The sequence below is a fragment of the Schistocerca serialis genome, chromosome 12 (assembly GCF_023864345.2).
Source record: "Schistocerca serialis cubense isolate TAMUIC-IGC-003099 chromosome 12, iqSchSeri2.2, whole genome shotgun sequence".
NCBI classification, from domain to species: domain Eukaryota; kingdom Metazoa; phylum Arthropoda; class Insecta; order Orthoptera; family Acrididae; genus Schistocerca; species Schistocerca serialis.
In genome coordinates, this window is record NC_064649.1 from 55,551,666 (window position 1) to 55,566,041 (window position 14,376).

A 14,376-nucleotide genomic window follows, 5' to 3' on the forward strand; every position below is an offset into this window, starting at 1 on the left:
TGATTTTACTAGACGGTAAATTACAACATCAACTGCAAACAATCTAAGGGGGCTGCTCATATTATCACCTAGACCATTTATGTAAATCAGGAACAGCAGAGGGCCTATGACACTACTTTGCGGAACGCCAGATATCACTTCTGTTCTACTCGATGATTTACCGTCTATCACTAAGAACTGTGACCTCTCTGAGAGGAACTAAGGATTTCAACCACACAAATCAGACGAAACTCCAAATGCACGCAATTTGATTAACAGTCGCTTGTGAGGAACGGTATCAAAAGCCTTCTGGAAATCGATCTGAGATCCCTTGTCGACAGCACTCATTACTTCATGGGAATAAAGAGCTAGGTGTGTTTCACAAGAGCGATATTTTCTGAATCCGTGTTGGTTATGCATCAATAAGTTATTTTCTTTTTGTTATGTATCAATAGGTTATTTTCTTCAAGGTTATTCATAATGTTCGAGTACAGTATGTGCTCCAAACTCCTATAGCAAATTGAGGTCAGTGATATGGATCTGTAATTCAATGAGTTACTCCTATTTCCGTTCTTGAATATTGGTGTGAACTGTGCTACTTTCCTATAATTAGGAACAGATCTTTCGTCAAGTGAGCGGGAGTATGTGATTGCTAAGAAAGGCGCTACTGTGTCTGCATACTCTGAGAATAGCCTCACTGGTATACTATCTTGACCGGAAGACTTGCCTTTCTTAAGTGATTTGACTTGTTTATCAATACCTAAGACATCTACTTTTATGTCACTCATGCTATCAGCTGTTCTGGTTTCGAATTCTGGAATATTTACTTTCGTGAAGGAATTACGGAAAACTGTATTTAGTAACTCCGCTTTAGTGGCACCATCATCTGTAACATTTGCATTGCTACCGCGCAGTGACAGTTTTTTTGCCACTGGTGTACTTTACATACGACCAGAATCTCTTAGGTTTTCTACCATATTTTGAGACAATATTTCATTCTGGAAACTATTAAAAGCATCTCGCATTGACGTCCACGCCGGCCGGGGTGGCCGAGCGGTTCTAGGCGCTACAGTCTGGAACCGCGCGACCGCTACGGTCGCAGGTTCGAATCGTGCCTCGGGTATGGATGTGTGTGATGTCCTTAGGTTAGTTAGGTTTAAGTAGTTCTAAGTTCTAGGGGACTGACTACCTTAGAAGTTAGGTCCCATAGTGCTCAGAGCCATTTGAACCATTTGACGTCCGTACTAAATTTCGAGCTTCCGTGAAACTTAGCCAGTCTTGGGGATTTTGCGTTCTTCTGAATTCGGCATGCTTTTTCGTTGCTTCTGCAGCAGTGTTCTGACGGGTTTTGTGTACCACGGTGGATGGAATTGTAACCGCCGTCGCAGGATCTTCCACGCCGTTTGCTGAGGTATTCCAAGTTCATGCCTTTCGCGGACCGTTTATATTCTGGGACTACGTGCGAAATTTCCCCCATTCCCTCTCCACGATGGCATCTGACATATTTTGTCGATCGGTAATTTTCTGTTTATAGAGACAACCACTGTCCCTAAACTGTCGATATCGGTGCAAAATGCTCTGTTTCCTTTACAAGGCTGCTCTTCTCCATAATTCCTTCTGATAGCACAATTCACCCTTTTAACAGATAAACATCTCGCATATTGCAAAAACGCAAAAATTCTTTTCTCGCTTTGTCGCCCGTTTTTTCACGGCAGTGCACTGGTAACGCGAACTTTGGTGGTCGCAATACAAACTGAGCGACTTTGCGGTACTATTCATCAGTCATATTTGCGCCTGTAATACTTCGGAAACTATGGAACTTTGAAAACGAATGAATCATTTATGGTAGCCCTGTACAATGGGCCGTACATCGAACAGCCTGTAGCTTGGGGTTCCTTTGTACTCCGCCAGCGATGCAACTCGGCACTTGTTTTCTGCTAGCGGCAAGCTTTGGCCCCGTACGTCTCGCACACTGTGAAGCACCCTCGAATGACGCTTCCGCCGTGGCTTTCTATTCTCTATATATTGTTCAGTACACGCTCAACAATCGCTCGAACTTTGTTAGTACATTTTCGGTAGTCCATGCACAATTCAGGAGCGTGCGGCGATTGTAACCACACGTACTCGGTTTACATTAAGAGATTTAGGTTTTTCTGGCTGGAGTCCACTGGGACGTAATTGTCTCAAAGGAAAAAAAAAAAAAAAAAAAAATGGGCCAACTTGAGCAGTTGATGTTGCCCGTCCCGTCAGCTTTGAACCGTGACGTAGTACTGTTGTGATGGCTGATTGCATTCGTCAGTCACACATGAATTACTTTTGACTCTCCTAGTAACGAGCGAAAACAGTGACTTGCAATTTCCATGATCTGGGAATTATTTATCAAATGTTGAAATGTGTGTAAATTCCTAAGGGACCGAACTGCTGAGGTTATCGGTCCCTAGACTTACACACTACTTAAATTAACTTATGCGTAGAACAACACACACACCCATGTCCGAGAGAGTACTCGAATCTCCGGCGGGAGGGACCGCGCAATTCGTGACATGGCGCCTCAAACCGCCCGGCCACTCCGCGCGGCAATTATTTATTCTTTCCTTTCAAATGGTCCAAATGCCTCTGAGCACTATGGGACTTAATATCTGAGGTCAACAGTCCCCTAGAACTTAGAACTACTTAAACCTAACTAACCTAAGGACATCACACACACCCATGCCCGAGGCAGGATTCGAATCTTCGACTGTAACGGTCGAGCGGTTCCAGATTGAAGCGCCTAGAACAGCTTGGCCATACCGGCCGGCTTTTTCCTTTCGAATACAAAATTCCAGCCAAATGTGCTTTCGTTACTTCTCTTGATTTTTTTTTTGTTGTTGTTGCGTATTGCCTTTTGGTTTTCTGTACTGCCATTTGTGTTTGGCCTTTTTTTTAAATTATTGATATAAGAGTCTTAAGCTGAGCTATACAGGAGAAGTACCTGTTTAAAGGTGGTTTGCCACTATTTTGTATTTTTTACGCCCTTGACATTATATCGTGTTCCTCTGCGTAATGTATTTTGTTTATAATGCTATTAGCGTGATCTTGCGGCTATTATTTCAATCTGTTCCCACCAAAAATCCCCAATCTACCGCGGTTCTACAGCTAGTGTCAGTATCTATTATTAGGAATTTTTACAATACTGAACTTCATGTTTATACTTTCGGCGCCATGACAACGGGCAATTTCACTGGTCGCCATTTTAAAAAACATTTTCTGTTAGATTTTTGAAGCTTATTATGACACTCATTGGCCGAAGTCATTGGATGGTGTCGAAGGCGGTGGTTTATCGACCATTTTCGTGACTGACTGTGAAAATCTTTTATTCACTGAATTCGAGATTGCAGTTTTGACCTAGTTGCAATTATTGAATGAGGTACTCGATAGATTTAACAAAATGATGTGATGATGGCATACATACGTGAGAGAAATGTGTTGAAAGTTAAGACATGTGCTCAGGCAGAATTTTCGCCGTACTCGATTTGAAAATTGCGACAACACAGAAGCTGCAATAGTGGATTTTATGAATAAATTGGTTTCACGGCGAAAGTGAACCACAGTGCAATTTTTTAAAGTAAGAATTTTGTTACGAATGTATGCGACGGCCTAGCACTTTATTTGATAATTAATTCCTTATGTGTCAGTTTAAGTCTGCTTGAGAAAGACAGAGGCGATAAGATTTTCAAGAATGTGACAGTAACCAGCAGCTAAATACTGCCCAGTATTCATTAGTATCGTCGAATCGACCTAGCGTTGTGTTTCCCACTACAATGCATGCGAGTAGAAAGCACCAGTGCAATAAGACATGCGAATGGAAGCCCGCGTTAAGGTGTGTTTTACACCTGTGCCACTTCCGTGTGTGGCCGTTGAACAAAAAGGCGACAGAGCGCAAGCAGCAATGCAACATGACGGAAGCATCTTACGCGGCCTACGTGCCCCGGCGCAAGAGTGTTTGCGCTAGCACCATACCTGATTCAGCTACGAGAAACAAACAGAATTTGTGGAGGCATACTGTTCCTTTCCTTGTTTGTGGTTCGTCGGTTCTGCCGATTATAAAGACAAAATACAGAGCAGTGACCGTCTATGTTGTAGTTGTTTAGTTGTTGTAGTCTTCAGTCCAGAGACTGGTTTGATGCAGCTCTCCATGCTACTCTATCCTGTGCAAGCTGCTTCATCTCACAGTACCTACTGCAACCTACATCCTTCTGAATCTGTTTAGTGTATCCATCTCTTGGTCTCCCTCTGCGATTTTTATCCTCCACGCTGCCATCCAATACTAAATTAGTGATCCCTTGATGCCTCAGAATATGCCCTATCAACCGATCCCTTCTTCTACTCAAGCTCTGCCACAAATTTCTCTTCTCTCCAATTCTGTTCAATACCTCCTCATTAGTTATTTGATCTACCCATCTAATTTTCAGCATTCTTCTGCAGCACCACATTTCGAAAGCTTCTTTCCTCTTGTTGTCTAAACTATTTATCGTCCACGTTTCACTGCCATACATGGCTACACTCCATACAAATACTTTCAGAAACAACTTCCTGACACTTAAAATCTATACTCGAAGTTAACAAATTTCTCTTCTTCAGAAACGCTTTCCTTGCTATCGCCAGTCTACATTTTATATACTCTCTACTTCGACCATCATCAGTTATTTTGCTCTCCAAACAGCAAAACTCATTTACTACTTTAAGCGTCTCATTTCCTAATCTAATTCCCGCAGCATCACCCGAATTAATTCGACTACATTACATTATCCTCGTTTTGCTTTTGTTGATATTCATATTATATTCTCCTTTCAACAGACTGTCCATTCCTTTCAGCTGCTCTTCGAGGTCCTTTGCTGTCTCTGACAGAATTACAATGTCATCGGCGAACCTCAAAAGCCGGTCGGAGTGGCCGTGCGGTTCTAGGCGCTACAGTCTGGAACCGGGCGACCGCTACGGCCGCAGGTTCGAATCCTGCCTCGGGCATGGATGTGTGTGATGTCCTTAGGTTAGTTAGGTTTGATTAGTTCTAAGTTCTAGGCGACTGATGACCTCAGAAGTTAAGTCGCATAGTGCTCAGAGCCATTTGAAACATTTTTGAACCTCAAAAATTTTATTTGTTCTTCATGGATTTTAATACCTACTCCGAATTTTTCTTTTGTTTCCTTTACCGCTTGCTCAATATACAGATTGAATAACGTCGGGGGGAGGCTACAACCCTGTCTTACTCCCTTCCCAGCCACTGCTTCCCTTTCATGCCCCTCGAATCTTAAAACTACCATCTGGCTTCTGTACAAATTGTAAATAGCCTTTCGCTCCCTGTATTTTACCCCTGCCACCTTCAGAATTGTCTGAAGTTCCTAATAAAAAGCTATAACATGCAAAGAACGAAGATGATTTGTATGAGAACAAGTGTGACGCACTCAGTAGCGTTCGAGATAGGTAATCAATGTATGACAGGTTCCAATCTTCTTATAATTTTTTAATTTTTTTCATTCAAATCGAACACTTTACTCATTTAAATACAAAATTCATCAAGTATATGTTAATTAACACGTGTATAATAGTTACTTATACAAAAATTCATGTGGTTTGGTTTTAAAGTACTCATTGCATGCAAAACTCCAAACTTCATTGCAAACACAACTCCTTAATCATCAGTTTTTAATAAATTCAAACAATCAAATGGTTCAAATGGCTCTGAGCACTATGGGACTTAGCTTCTGAGGTCATCAGTCCCCTAGAACTTAGAACTACTTAAACCTAACTAACCTAAAGACATCACACACATCCATGCCCGACGCAGGATTCGAACCTGCGACGGTAGCGGTCGCGCGGTTCCAGACTGTAGCGCCTAGAACCACACGGCCACCCCATCCGGCTTCAAACAATCTTCGCTAGCAATGTTTTATTTAACGTCAATAATTGAGAATCTGTATTTTTGAATAAAAATGGAATCATGCTTGTGATATGTAATTATAAATAAGTGGATACGCATTTTTCATAGAAATAAATATTACATATGTCTCAATTAGAGTATATTTGATGAATTTTATATAAAATGATATAGCTATTCGAAATGAATGAAAGAAGTATCACTGAAAATGATCTGTAGTTACCTCTGATGCAATATATATGAATGTTTCGATTATTAACGACACTGCTAAGCACTCTTCTCTTTGGGTGCTACCATTCACTAAAAACTCATTTCTATATTTCCAACCGTTTATGAAATACGATGGATGTTATGAATAATTCGCGATAGCCATATCGTTGCATATGTGATACATAATATACAATTTCTCGAAATCTTAGACAGACTTCCACCAAGCCTAAAGAAAAATCCAATACGTTTGCTAAATTTGATTTACATCAAGCGATATAAATCGTAACATGCACCAAACGCAAACTCATGAAGACCCCTATTTTTAATTGAAAACTATTCGAATTTTGTGTGGTGACTTACGTAATCCCCAAATGTAGCAATACATATACAAACATTAAAGAAAACGTAGACATTCATCTTGAAGCTGATATTCAAGCCTATAAGTAACAGAAGAGTCAAAAGTATTCATCCAGTACTATCCATAATCTCGTTTGAGAAATTCTGTAGAATAGCTGACGCACGCGCGCTACGTTTAGCAAGAGAAGTGCGCAGACGGAGGCGATGAATTTCGGTGTCAATGGCATCGAGCATGCGCCCAACCTGCGAAAGAGGCATGCGCTTACACGAGCGTGTGGGGGCAAGCACAGCCGCACGCAGACTTGCCGCAAGGCGCAGAGCTCTAAGCCCGCCGTAAGAGTCATTGTTACGTTACTGACTCCACATATCCTCAAAGGCCTGATGGCGGATATGCTTTGGATACGACGCTACTTTGGATAATGCTGGGATCACCAAGAAAACGTCTCAGAGAAAAATAAGGTAACAACATGCATAGACTTACAGTTAACCAGCGGCACGGAATGAAACACTCACCTGGAACAGAAAGAAAAGAAAAACAAAATTAGCTACAGCAGTCGTTGACACCGTTCACATGACGATACGTACATATGAAAAGATACTACAAGAAGTAGTGAAATAATCATATTTGTACAGTGGTGGTCTTAAAGAATACGCGTCTGAAACAGGTCTACTTAATAAAGTGTGACTCTAACGTAGTCAGTGCATGAGAACAATCAATATGAAATTCCTAAGAGACATCAGAGTCCTGCGTACGCCGTTCATTTATTTTGAAACAAAAACTTCAGTAACTGATTTGGTCCTTTAGGCGTTAGCAAGGTGCTAAGAGCAATTACTAGAATTATTGGGGTCTTAAAGTGAAACAAGTACTAAAAAAATTTAAAAATGTGGGAACGTGTAAAAATACGCAAATCGCGCCAGAAAGTAGTACGCTTACATAGTGTTATTATCCACGAAGCGATGCGAGAAAAATCAACATACGATAACCATCTAAAACACAGTGTAATAACAGTGCAATTTAACTAATGACATGAAAAGAAAATTTCATTAGCGGAACCCAAAGGACTACGAAGGGATAGAATGGCAGGGCAGTTCCTATCTTCACGAAGCGATAGTCACTGCCGATAGTCACATCAAAAGTAATCTCTTCGTACTTCTCACTGACTGCGGTAACTATAAACAGCCATTCTGTCTCTTTCTGATTTATCAAGTAATATGATAATAATGACTGCGTGTGGTTCATTGCTCTGATGTCTTTCTATTGGACGCCAGTTTGACGACTTCCCTGACCCTACCCTACCATGTTTATCCAACCTGGGTGGGGGGACCTACAGTTTAACGAGGAATCCGAACTACGTATTATTCTGCCGACTCCTCACATCGCTGAGAGGTTAAGACGACATACTGAAAATTTCCGTGGTTCGGTCTGGATTCGAGCCCTCCACTAGTCTGTTCGAGGCACGCTCTTTACCACTTGACTATCAGGCTTGAAATATTACGTCATCATTCTCTATACATTGTTATATTTCATAGGTATTTATTACTCGCGATGTGTTAGAATGTCGACAGGCAAATATGACAGTACGAAGATAGACGTACAGTAATTCAAACGCGAATTTTATGTAGCATCAATGTAGGATTCCTTATATACACCGTGTAAGGAGTGTGTCAGAACTCTCCATTACACTGAAAACAATGTATCCAACTTAACGCTATTCTCTGCATTGTGTGAGCACTCAGACATTTATAATAACAATCTGAGACCGAAACGTCGGAGCACGATTCCAAGCATTGTTGTGAGACGAGGTCTGTCTGCGAGAGTGGAGGTAGTAGCGTCGGTCGAGAGCTCGGAGCCAGAAGGCGTGTCACGCTGCCCTCACGTCGGTGATGGCAGATCTGACCACACTCAAGGACTGAGTTCATTTCTATAGCCAGGAGAGATTTAGATGGCTTAACCACACTTGAAGATGCAATTCAACGTAAAATTCGCAATTGCACGGTAAGGTTCGTGATTGTCAGTCCGAGTTTGCAATAAGCCCATGTCTTGCTTGTCAGTGAAAGAAGCCTCCTTATCCTTCAAATAATAATATTTATTCCCCACGTCTAATTAATAAATTAATGCTTTGGCTATTAAATGTTAATGTAACTTTGAAATTGAATTAATTTGTTAATCTGGCACTCACCCATTATTGATACCAACGTTATTGTCATTGTCTATTATTGGTCATGATGATTCTGAAGTTTTAAATAGACTTAATTTATGAAATTCCTTCTCACAAGTTATTTAGTAGTTAACAGGACCCATGAAAACTCCTTTTTATTAAATTCATTCTTAATAACAATAAGCTTTAGCCACTACTGCTCAAATGGTTCAATTGGCTCCAAGCACTATGGGACTCAACTTCTGAGGTCATCAGTCCCCTTGAACTTAGAACTACTTAAACCTAACTAGCTTAAGGACATCACACACATAAATGCCCAAGGCAGGATTCGAATCTGCGACTGTAACGGTCGCGCGAATCCAGACTGACTCACTCAAGCCTGAAGTCTTCCCGTTTCGGTCTGTCCAGCAATCAACTGATTTACAAACGGTGACTGTTAACTATATAGACTTCAACAGCCGGTGTCATGGTCATTAAAATGATGATGTAATGCACCGTTGAATAAAACACTTTAATTTAACCTTGAAACCAACGTTTCGACCGTATCACAACAGCCTTCCTCAGAGCGCAGCAGTCTTGCTCTGAGAAATGCTGTTTTAAATGATCGAAACCTTTGTTTTAAGTTTATAATTGAAGTACTTTGTATAATGTCGCTGTATTAATAATAACTATAGTGAACATGTTTTAATTTGGTTGCTCTTATATGAGAATCCGTGTATGGTTGAACAGCTTCAGAGGAAGCATATTTTGTAGCAAGATGTGACAACTGCTTGCCTACTTCTCTCAAAAATGATTACCAAACAAACTAATTCCTACTTAAACTCGCATACTGTGCAAACTTCTGACTATAGTGAATTATACGAAGACTTAATATGATCTTCTGATCGCTGTCTACAAACTGAAACTCTTTGTATAAAAATGCAATGCACCCTGAATGCAACGTGACTTCTGAAATAAATGTGCAGGTGAACTTACAACGAAATTCCTGGCACTAAACTGGATTTTCACTTACCTCGTGCCTTGAGAATCATTTTTACAGAATTTTCGAAAGCAGCGTACAGCATACATCAGCAAATTCCGTACAACGAAAGTGTAGTGTGCATATCTGTTTGATGAAGTGAATAAAGGGTTGAAGTTTGAACCGGTAATAAATGTCTTCCGATAAAATTCAAATGAAACACTTATTCAAAAGTAATGCTTTAAAAATCAGCTGTATGCTCGCAATAGTATTTAAATAACATCACTTCAAGAAATAACTTTAAGCAAGGGAAATCTCATCTTCCTGTCAGAGCAATACATGTAACAATCCTACTACTAGAGCTTTGTTACTACAGCGTCAATAACACAAAACAACGCAACGTACTTGCGTGCTTACCTCAATCTCTCAACATTCCAGAAAAACTCACAAATAATCTCTTTAGCTTCTCTCTCCAGCACTGCATCAAAAATATTCATAGGCTAATTCCAAAAATCTCATATCACACTTATAAAGCAAATTTCCTGAGCATCGTCTGCTACTCAACACTGCTCATCTTAGAATGCGCGTAACTTCGCTAGTGCTCTCAAGCCAAGGCGTTGCAGGAACACAGATATTGCAGTAATAGTCAAAGGTTACACAGTTACACGGTTTTGTTCTTTGTGAGCTAGGCGCTGCAGTCTGGAACCGCGCGACCGCTACGGTCGCAGGTTCGAATCTTGCCTCGGGCATGGATGTATGTGATGTCCTTAGGTTATTTAGGTTTAAGCAGTTCTGCTGACCTCAGAAGTTAAGTCCCATAGTGCTCAGAGCCATTTGATAGTTAGATTGCTTTTGTGAGAAGGAGCTTTAAGCAGCGCTTGTGACGTACTACACACCGCTTCAGCGTTCTATAAAAACCGTTCTGAAAAGTAAGCAGTCTAATTGATCCATTAGTTCGTAGTTCAATAAAACAAGTACTAAAACAAAAAGTCCTTTATCTTTATTCATTTTTGAAATAAAAGTATTCACCGAAAAATGTTATTCATTATTGTGTTTAATTGGACGCTAACTTTGTGGTAGTTGAGCTTAGGGAGGTGCTAGCGGGATCTATCTGCAAACGCTCCAAGGTTGGAAAAGACTGGCACAGAGCAATAACACAATTTATTCGCCAGTAAAGCTTAAGATCACACACTTGGTGCATGTCTGTCAGTACTGTACTGTACCTGTGTCACTTCCAAGTGTAGTGCAGCATGCAATAAAAGTCGCTTGGCCTGCCATAGTAACGTGTAAGTTACTTTTTGAAGTCCCCTTGTATCTGACTGCCTTTAGGCTGAGAGATGCGATTTGGGTTTGGCACGCGCGATGTTTTCTCCAGCTAGTGTGGACATAGCGTGGCTGGATGGCTCCCAGGCGCGCGTGTACCGTGTCGCAAATGCAGGCAGGCTATTAATAAATTTTTCTGCAGCGAAGGAGGAAGGGGGAGTGAGAGACATCTGCTCTCGCAGTGGCAAACGCGTATAGTGCGATCATCCAAGGCTGCCGTATTTCACTCTGCACTCAGCAATCGCGTACGGGAAGAGAGTTCGCAAGGCAGTCATTTTTCGAACTAGATGTACCCGGCCACGCTATGCTGTGTCTCATTCTGCTTAAACGGAAAAGAAAGAAGAGAGAAGGCGTACGTTTGTAAGATGTATGGGGATTGGATATACATCCTAATCTCCTCTTCCATCTCTCTGTCCATCTCCTCTGCCCTCTTCCTTTAACTTTCTCCTTCTCCTCTATTTCCTTCCTCCTCTCTCTCAGTCCATCAGCTCCTCCCTCTCTGTTCGTCTCTTACAATACCTTCTCTCTTTCTCTCTCTCCCTCTCCCCCCCTGTGTGTGTGTGTGGGGGGGGGGTGCGATCTGCTCCCCCCCCCTCTATCTGCCTCTATGTCTGCCCCCTCTCTCTGTTCGTTTTCTCCACCACCTCTCTTTCTCACCCTCTGCTCCTGCCTCTTCTCTCAGTTTGTCACCTCTTGCCACTCTCTTTGTTCCTTATCCAATCCACCCTCTCTTCCCTTCTTCTACTGCCACCTCTCTCTCTCCTCCTGCCTCCTCTCCCACACCATCACTTCCTCCCTCTCTCTCTGACCATCTTCTCCTCCACCTCTCTCCACTCTCCTCCTGCCACTTCAGTCTGTTCATCATCCCCTCCCCCATCTCTTTCTTTCCCTCGCCTCTTTCCTTTCTGTGTCCGCTTCCTCCCTCTCCTACTTCCCACCCAGTCTGTAACCTCTCCCCCCTCTATCTGCCCATCTTTTCCTCCCCCCCTCTCTCTCTCACCATATCCTCCTTCCCTCTCTATCTCCTGCCTCCTGCTTTCTATGTCCATTTTCTCCCACTCCTCATCCCCCTCTCTCTGACACTCAGCTTTGTTTGCTGTTATTGCAAAATCAGATTGCGCACTAGTGTTCTTATCGCAGATCAGTAAGTCCTAAATGTAACATTTCTGTTTTCTAACATCATCTCACTACTGTATATTATATATATATATATATATATATACTGAAAATCAAGTAGTCTATATGTGTGTAAGCGTTCATTACAGTAATGTTTAAAAATTTGAAATAACTGGGAAAGGTACATTTTGCAATTTTTGGTAACAATGTTTTCACTTTACGTATCACATATAGATTTTTATATATTACACACCTTAAAAAATAAATGTTTAAGGAATTAAGTATCTAAAACCACGCCCTTATTAGAATTCAACATAACATCAAAATTTCTAAGTGATTGGTCATGAACTTTGGGAGATCAACGATTGTGAACAAACCAACATCTACATTTTTATAACGTTTCCCCTTTTATCACATATGTATCAGGCGGCGTTCTAGTTGGTAACTAAAAACAAGTGTGAAATTTCCTGGCAGATTAAAACTGTGTGACGTATCCCAGAACCTAGACAACGAAACTAGCCAAAACCCTTAATGTGGCAACTCTGAGTTGGAGGGTGCGTAGTTGGAAGCCTGCACCCTTAGAAATAGTTGTTAAGAAAAACCATTTTTCATTGCTATTGTCAAGGCGAGCCAATGTCCTTGCCTTAGTGGTAATACCAGTTCCCGGTTCCCGTCCAGTTAAGCGCTGTTGGGCTGGGCTAGTACTTGGACAGGTGACCATCAGTCTACCGAGTGTTGTTGACAAGCGGGATGCACTCAGCCCTTCTGAGGCAAACTGAAGAGCCAACTGATTGAGAATTAACGGCTCCGCTCTCATAACTGACACATGGCAGGGAGAGCGGTGTGCTGACCACATGCCCTCCATATCAGCATCCAGTGACGCCTTTGGGCTGAGGATGATGCGGCAGCCGGTCGGTACCGTTGGGCCTTCCGAGGCCTGTTCAGACAGAGTTAATTGTTAAAGCGAGAATATTGGGTAAACGATTCCTGACAAAACAATTCCACGTTGTATGCAAGATACATTAGGCAGAGGAAATACCCTTAGAATTCAAGAAGAATATAACAATTCCCCTTGACAAAACACTTCCATGTTGTCTGCAACATATATCAGGCAGAGGAAATATCCTTAAAATTCAAGAAGAATATAGTTATTCCTATTCCAATGAACTGCGTTTTGGAGAACCTGTAAAATCAGGTCACATATATTTTTAGCTTCTTTGGGTTTCTTCGTGTTAAAAGTGATTTGTACAACAAATCTGAACAATCTTAGAAACTTAGTATCAGTCGTCGATTCGACGTATGGTACCGTCTACTATTTACATCTGTTATCTGTTTGCCCACATAAGGGTCACACAAGCAGATTAAAAATATATTGTCTGGGACACTAGGACAATTTTATAAAAAATAAAGAAATCTCTCGTGACTGCGTCACTCATATACGTAAGAACAGCACTTCACTTTACTTTCATATACCTAGTTTCAGCAATTTTTTATTTTTCTATTTTTTAACTTTTTCCACTTCTAGCTACTTTTTGAAAAACTAGTAATTTTTTCCTCTATAAACGTAAGCCGAAATTACAATGTCTGCTACAAGTGAAAAGAAATATTCTTGAACAGAAGTTTTGGGAAATTAAGTAAAACCAACTAACGAAAGATGTGGCTTATGGTTACTTATAGAAAATTTAAATAATAATAATCTTGTTACAAATATTGGACATATAATATACACAAACGAAGAACAAAAATTAGAAAAATTTAAACCAATTACTGAACCATTTTGCGATAGTATAATGGTAACTAAAATAACAGATTTTATAGATTGCAAAGGAGAAATGAAAAATGGAAAACTTCTTGTAAAAAGGGAAGCTTGTGGAGGTTTTAACGGTTTTTTAAGATCGGGATTTTCTGCATTTAATCTGGCAAGACATGGAGTTAAAGCAAAAATTCCATATTTATTAGATTCCAATACACAAATAAATAAAGGTACTAAACAAAGTATTAACAAAGATATAAAAATTATAGAACAAAGGTATAAAAATCCTGTCGTTATTTCTTACAAAGTAGAATTAGCAGGAAATTTTAATAAAGTAGAAATGTGTAAATATTTAACAAATAATTTTAATTTTAGAATACAAGGACAATATAAAGAAAATTGTAATGTAATAGTTAACAAGAATAATTCTGTTGGAAAAGACTGTTTAACATGGATTAATTCTAATCCTAGAGTTAAAATCTACAATAAATTTATTTGCCAATTAACAAGTCCTGGAGTAAATAAACAACTAGGAAGCCACGTAATAGACTTCTTAAATTGTCCAGATAAAAGATTAAAAGAAACATTTGCATCTAGTTTAGCTATA